We start from the raw sequence: 6,211 nt of genomic DNA, 5'->3' as shown, positions 1-6,211 counted from the left end.
TAGACAACATGACAAAATGGCTCATAGGAGGAGAAATGGGACATTGAGGAGGAGTGAAATGTTTGCTTTTGGTCACTTCTACAATTGTTAGGAAAACAAGTTGAAAGGATTCTTAAAAGGTGTCTGAAGGAGTGGTGAGGGATAACACTTCAGACAGCGCAAAGGGGAAGACCACTTTCTAGTGGAAGAAAAATACATTCCTTATTTCTGAAAGAACTGGGAAAAAGAAGAGGGAATGAAATCTGACTTGGGAGCTATTTCCTATTTGTTGAGGATGTTGCTTCATCACAGTCTTGGTTTAGAGCATAAGTTCTTTATCAGGAAGAAAGGGTGGCCCAAGGGGGCTGAGAGATAAATGGGAAGGAAGTGGGGCTGGAGGGAAGGCAGCTGGGAGTGCAATAGGTAGATGGAGGTTGGGATTGATGGTGATAGGTCAGAGATGAGGGTGGAGTAAATAGGTGAGAAGCAAGGTGGACAGGTATGACAGGTCAAGAGGTTGGTGTCGAATTGGAAGGTTGGATTTGGGGCAAGGTGGGGGAGAGGAAATGAGGAAACTGATGAAACCTGCATTGATCCCATGTGGTTGGAGAGTCCCAAGGCAGAAGATGATGTGTTTTTTCGACAAGCGTCGGGTAGCAAGAGTTTGGTAGTGGAGGAGGCCCAGGACTTGCATGTCCTTGGTGGAATGGGAGGGGGAGGTAAAGTGTTCAGCCACAGGGCCGTCGGGCGTTTAGTTTCAGTGTCCCAGAGCTGTTCCCTGAAACGTTCCGCTAGTTGGCGTCCAGTTTCCCCAATGTGGATGAGACCATATTGCGAGCAATGGACATAATCTTATAAATAGATTGCATAAATCTTAGCCTGCCAGAAAAGAAAATTTTAATTAAATTGGATGACTGCATGAAACGGTTTGTTGGTCAGATTTGAATCATCACTCCCGAATGAGACAAAGCCATGAATATCAGTGAACTGCTCTTATTGTTGTAAACCACAAGTTCTTGATGTATTTTCACAACTTACTGGTATTCACACCTGCACATTTAATGTCAAACTCTGACATCAAAAATGAAATTACAGCATTAATTTTGAATGAAATTAATCGAACAAACAAATTAATAGCACATAGTGAATACCAAGTCTGATTAATATGAAATTAAATTTGACCAAAAAAATATAAAATCAATATCGGAGTTAAGAAATGGGTGTAGGGCATTCGGCAAGAAATGCAGCATCATAGAAGGTGCTCCTCCAGGGAGTGCATTTTACCAACTACCATTGCTAAATATAAACACTCTCATATGATCCTTCGGTTTTAAAGTAAACCATATCCCCTTACAGTAGGTACCATTTAAATGAGTTAAAAATACAAGCCTTGAGCAAATCCAGCTTCCAGACTTACCCCCCGTTTCTTGAAGCTTGGACCTTCCTCCAGCTCCGGGTGGTCGTTGAATTCCTGGGCTCCAGCTTCCACAGCCACTCCTCCACTGAAGAAGCTTTGGGAAGCAGATGCAAAGGCAAGATACAGAACAGAGGGCCTTTGTATATGAAAGCATCTTACAGAGACATTGACCAAGAGGATCACATGGTTTTGACCCATCGACCTCTGGGTTATTTGCCCAGCACACTCACGCAGCATTACTCTGCTTTTGGGCTCCCAGCAGCTGGATTGTGGATCAGTTTAATGGAGGTCTTATATCTCTGACAACATCGGTACACAAGGCAGTGAAGAAAGGCTTCAGCACACTGGCCTTCATCAGTTAGGGAATTGAGTATCGATGTTGGAAAGTTATGTTGTAGTTTTGCAGGACGTTGATGAGGCAAGCCAGGCAGCACCAGAATGTGGAGTGGTCAGCGTTTTGGGTATTAACCCTTCTTCAGGACTGAAACGTTTGCTTCTCCATGAGAAATGATTTATGGTAATGTTGCTGTGGGTTGTCGGGCTTGCACTCCAGGGAGACTCTGAAGACGCTGGAGCTGTTTTCACTGCAGCATCAGAGGCAGAGGAGTGACATAATAGAGGTTACAAAATCATTAGGAGCATGGACAGGTTAATAGACAAGGTCTTTTCCCTGGGATGGGGGAGTCCAGAACTCGAGGGCATAGGTTTAGGGTGAGAGGTGAAATATATTAAAGGGACAACTTCTTCATGCAGAGGGTGGTACATATATGAAATGAGCTGCCAGAGTATATGGGTCAGGTGCTGTCAAATGGGACTAGATTAATTTAGGATATCAGGTCAGCATGGACAATTTGGACCGAAGGGTCTGTTTCCATGCTGTACGTGTCTCTGACTACTGGTCCTGATGTAAGTTTAAAATAGAGTCCAAGTAACTTGGAATAGTTCATTCTTATTGACCTCACCTCCTGAAAAGTTTCAAATGAATCCCTCTGAGAGATTCTGTTTAAATATGCTGAGTTGGACAAAGTATCCCATCAAGTTTAACACAAACCCAGAGGTGAAGAAGTCAGAAGTCAGAACACCAAGGGGACCAAAACTGATCACAATATTCCAGGTGCAGCCTCATCAACTGTATTCTGAATTGCTGTGTTCTCCCAAACTTCTGCTTGCAGCTTCGGGTTGCAATATGTAGTGGCTTAGTGGTTACCACTGCAACCTCACAGCGCCAGAAACCCAGGTTTGATTCCAGCCTTGGATGGCTGTCTGTGAGGAGTTTGCACATTCTCCCAGTGTCTGCGTGGGTTTTCTCTGGGAGATGCTGTTTTCTGCCATAAACCAAAGATGTGCAGGTCATGTGGATTGGCCATGCTTAATTGCCCATAGCGTTAGATGCATTAGTCAGAGGGAAATGGGTGTGGATGGGTTACTCTTCGGAGGGTTGGTGTGGACTTGTTGGGACGAATAGCCTGTTTCCACACTGTAGCAAATCGCATCAGCACGACTTTTGTCTCTAACGAATGGCAGAGTAGACTCGATGGACCCAATGGCCTACCTTCTGCTCCGATGGTCTTGCAGTCTTAGGATTCTCGGGATCATTTCAGTGGCAATGTGCAGTCCCTGACTCAATGAGCAGCAGCGCCCCCGCTGGTGCTTCCGCAAGTTGCAAGAAAACATGAACGTCTTCCCACACTCGGGCCAGCTGAAGAACCTCCCCCTGCTGAAGGACACACTATTGTTTCAGCAGGGCGGAGGAATTGCTAAAGGCCTTCCCGCACTCAGGGCAGCAGAATGGCCTCCCCCCGCCCCCGTGTGGACCAGCTGGTGTTTCCGCAGTGTGGAGGAGCGGGTAAACCCCTTCCCACCCTCGGGGCAGGAGAAAGGCTTCTCCCTGGTGTGAATGGACTCGTGCCTCAGCAGGGCTGAGGAATTGCTGAAGGCCTTCCTGCACATAGGGCAACTGAACGACCTCTCCCCCATGTGGACCACACCAATGGGCCAGCAGGTCAGAGGAAAGAGCAAAGCCCTTCCTGCACTCGGGGCAGAAGAACGGCCTCTCCTCAGTGTGGACCCCACTGGTGTCACAGCAGGTGGGAACAACTGCTGAAGGCCATCTCGCAGTTGGGGCCAGAGAACAGCCTTCCCCGGTGTGGACCAACTGGTGCGTCAGCAGGGCAGAGGAATCACTGAAGTCCTTCCCACACTCAGGGCAGCAGAAGGGCGTCTTCCCCTCTGTGGGCCCATTGGTGCTTCAGAACCCTTTCAAATTTCACAATATCTTTCTGATAGGAGGGAGACCAGAATTAAACACACTATTCCAAAAGTGGTCTAACCAATGTCCTGTACAGCCACAACATAACTTCCCAACTCCAATACTCACTCAGAGGATTGGGAAAGCTTTCAAAACCCACAAAAAAACAAACAGGAAAGAATGGAGGGACAAACCGCATTTTTGAGAGTCAGCTTGGAAGCATCAATGAGAAATCGGCGGACTGGGTTTATTGGGTACCCGTTCTCCTCAAAATACACTATATGCCTATTTCTCTTCTGTTCTTCGTAGTTTCTCTGTGCTGCAGTATGTAGTGGCTTGTTGAAATAATGTCCTGATGCAGCCTCGTTTGTGGGTGTTGGGATGATTGCTTCTGCAGTTAAGTATTTGGTTTGTGTATGTTGTTTTCCTGTAGATGCTAGTTTGAAGTACCCCATTGACTGTTCGCTCTACTGTGACATCTAAGAATGGCACTTTGTTGTTGTTCTCCTCCTCTTAAAACCAGAATCCCCCCCTCAGGCCATAGTCTCACCACTTGGTACAGCAATATACAGACTAGTCAAAGACCTCCAATGAAGACTAAAACTCCAAGTTAAAGATTCACGCCACTCCATTTCCTCCATCCAAGAATTCCTGAACACCAAAGACACTAAGATAGAAGAGGATGGAATAATGTTATCCTTTGACATAACAGCTCTTTTCACATCCATTAACATCAACGTGGTCAAAGAAAACTGAAGACACTACTCGAAGAACCAAAAACACAAACACAGCACCAACGTCATCAGCAAAGATAACACTGTCAAGCTCGTGGAACTGTACCTTACCACCCACTTCATATTCAGTAACAAGCCTTACAAACAAATCAACGAAATACCCATGATACCACCAGTATCAGGATTCCTTGCAGAAGCAATAATGCACAGACTCGCACAAACAGCCCTTCCAACGACCCAAGCCAAACTTTGTGTCCGCCACAGTGATGACACTTTTGTCATCACAAAATGAAACAAATTAGAGGAAACCTACAACACCATCAACAATCTCTTTACTGGCATAAAATTCACAAAAGAGGAGAACAACAACAAAGTGCCATTTCTAGATGTCACAGCAGAGCCGACATCAATGGTAAATTCAAAACAGCGTCGACTGGAAAACAACGCACGCGAAACAAGATTTTTCCTAAAGAAGCAATGATCACGACACATACAAAGCAATCTGAATCAGGACACAGATTCAATGAGCCATGACACACCGCAGCACCCAGGGATTACGAAGATAAATAAACAATTGCACAGCACATTTTAGAAGGATGGGCAGACTTTACCCTTGAAAATTGCTTCCCTGGCCGGGAATCGAACCCGGGCCACGGCGGTGAGAGCACCGGATCCTAACGACTAGACCACCAGGGAGACGTAGATGCAGCCTGTCAGCTCTATTAAAAATGTCTTTCCTGCCCTGAAATCGAATCCGGGCCACGGTCGTGAGAAGGTGTTCACCTGTGTATCCAACAATGTCATTTCTTGTATCCATTGCTCCTGATGGGATCTCCTCTACATTGGGGAGACTGGAGACCCCTCGCAGAGTCAAGTCACAGCGCTTGAGGGAACATCTCCAGGACACCTGCACCAATCAACCCCGTCACTTTATGGCCCAACATTTCAAACCCCCTCCCTCTCTGCCGAGGACATGCAGGTCCTGGGCCTCCTCCATTGCAGCTCTCTCCCCACCCGATGCCTGGAGGAAGAATGTCTCATCTTCCGCCTCGGATAAATTCAACCCCAGGACATCCATGTGGACTACACCAGTTTCCTCATTTCCCCCACCTAACCTCAGTTCCAAACGTCCAGCTTAGCGCTGTCCTCATGACCTGTCCTACCTGCCAATCTATCTGTTCCCCTCTGTGGGCCCATTGGTGCTTCAGAACCCTTTCAAATTTCACAATATCTTTCTGATAGGAGGGAGACCAGAATTAAACTCACTATTCCAAAAGTGGTCTTACCAATGTCCTGTACAGCCATAACATAACTTTCCAACTCCAATACTCACTCAGAGGATTGGGAAAGCGTTCAAAACCCACAAAAAACAGACAGGAAAGAATGGATCAATCAAGAACTCTATCAATCTATCTATCTATCTACCACCTATCTGTTCCATCCTCCTCTCTGACCTGTCACCTCCATCCTCACCCCCATTCACCAATGCTACTTTCGGCCCAGCACACCCCCACCCCCAATTTATCTCTCCACCCTGGAGGGGACCTGCCTCAATTCCTGATGAAGGGCTTTTGCCCGAAAAGGCGATTTTCATGCTCCTCGGAAGCTGTCTGACCTGCTGTGCTTTTCCAGCACCATTCTGATCTAAACTCTGGTTTCCAGCACCTGAAATCCGCACTTTTGCCGACCCAATAATCCCAGGGTGTCGGTTTCATATCGACAAACTGACACAAGCAGACACAACGTCTGCAGAAACCCTAGCCACATTACTTTACATTAACGACATCTGTGAAATGATGTCCAGACAACTCAACCCTCTCAACATCATGGTAG

General features: G+C 46.6%; 1 non-coding gene across 1 annotated transcript; it reads right to left on the bottom strand.

The window, feature by feature from the left end:
• Positions 1-5,002: 5,002 nt before the first annotated feature.
• On the bottom strand, positions 5,003-5,074 carry trnae-cuc (transfer RNA glutamic acid (anticodon CUC)). The gene has a single exon. It is a non-coding gene; the product is annotated as a tRNA-Glu (tRNA).
• Between the last annotated feature and the right edge of the window lie 1,137 nt (positions 5,075-6,211).

This window comes from Chiloscyllium punctatum, chromosome 36 (assembly GCF_047496795.1).
Source record: "Chiloscyllium punctatum isolate Juve2018m chromosome 36, sChiPun1.3, whole genome shotgun sequence".
NCBI lineage: Eukaryota > Metazoa > Chordata > Chondrichthyes > Orectolobiformes > Hemiscylliidae > Chiloscyllium > Chiloscyllium punctatum.
This window is presented reverse-complemented; position numbering and strand designations above follow the sequence as displayed.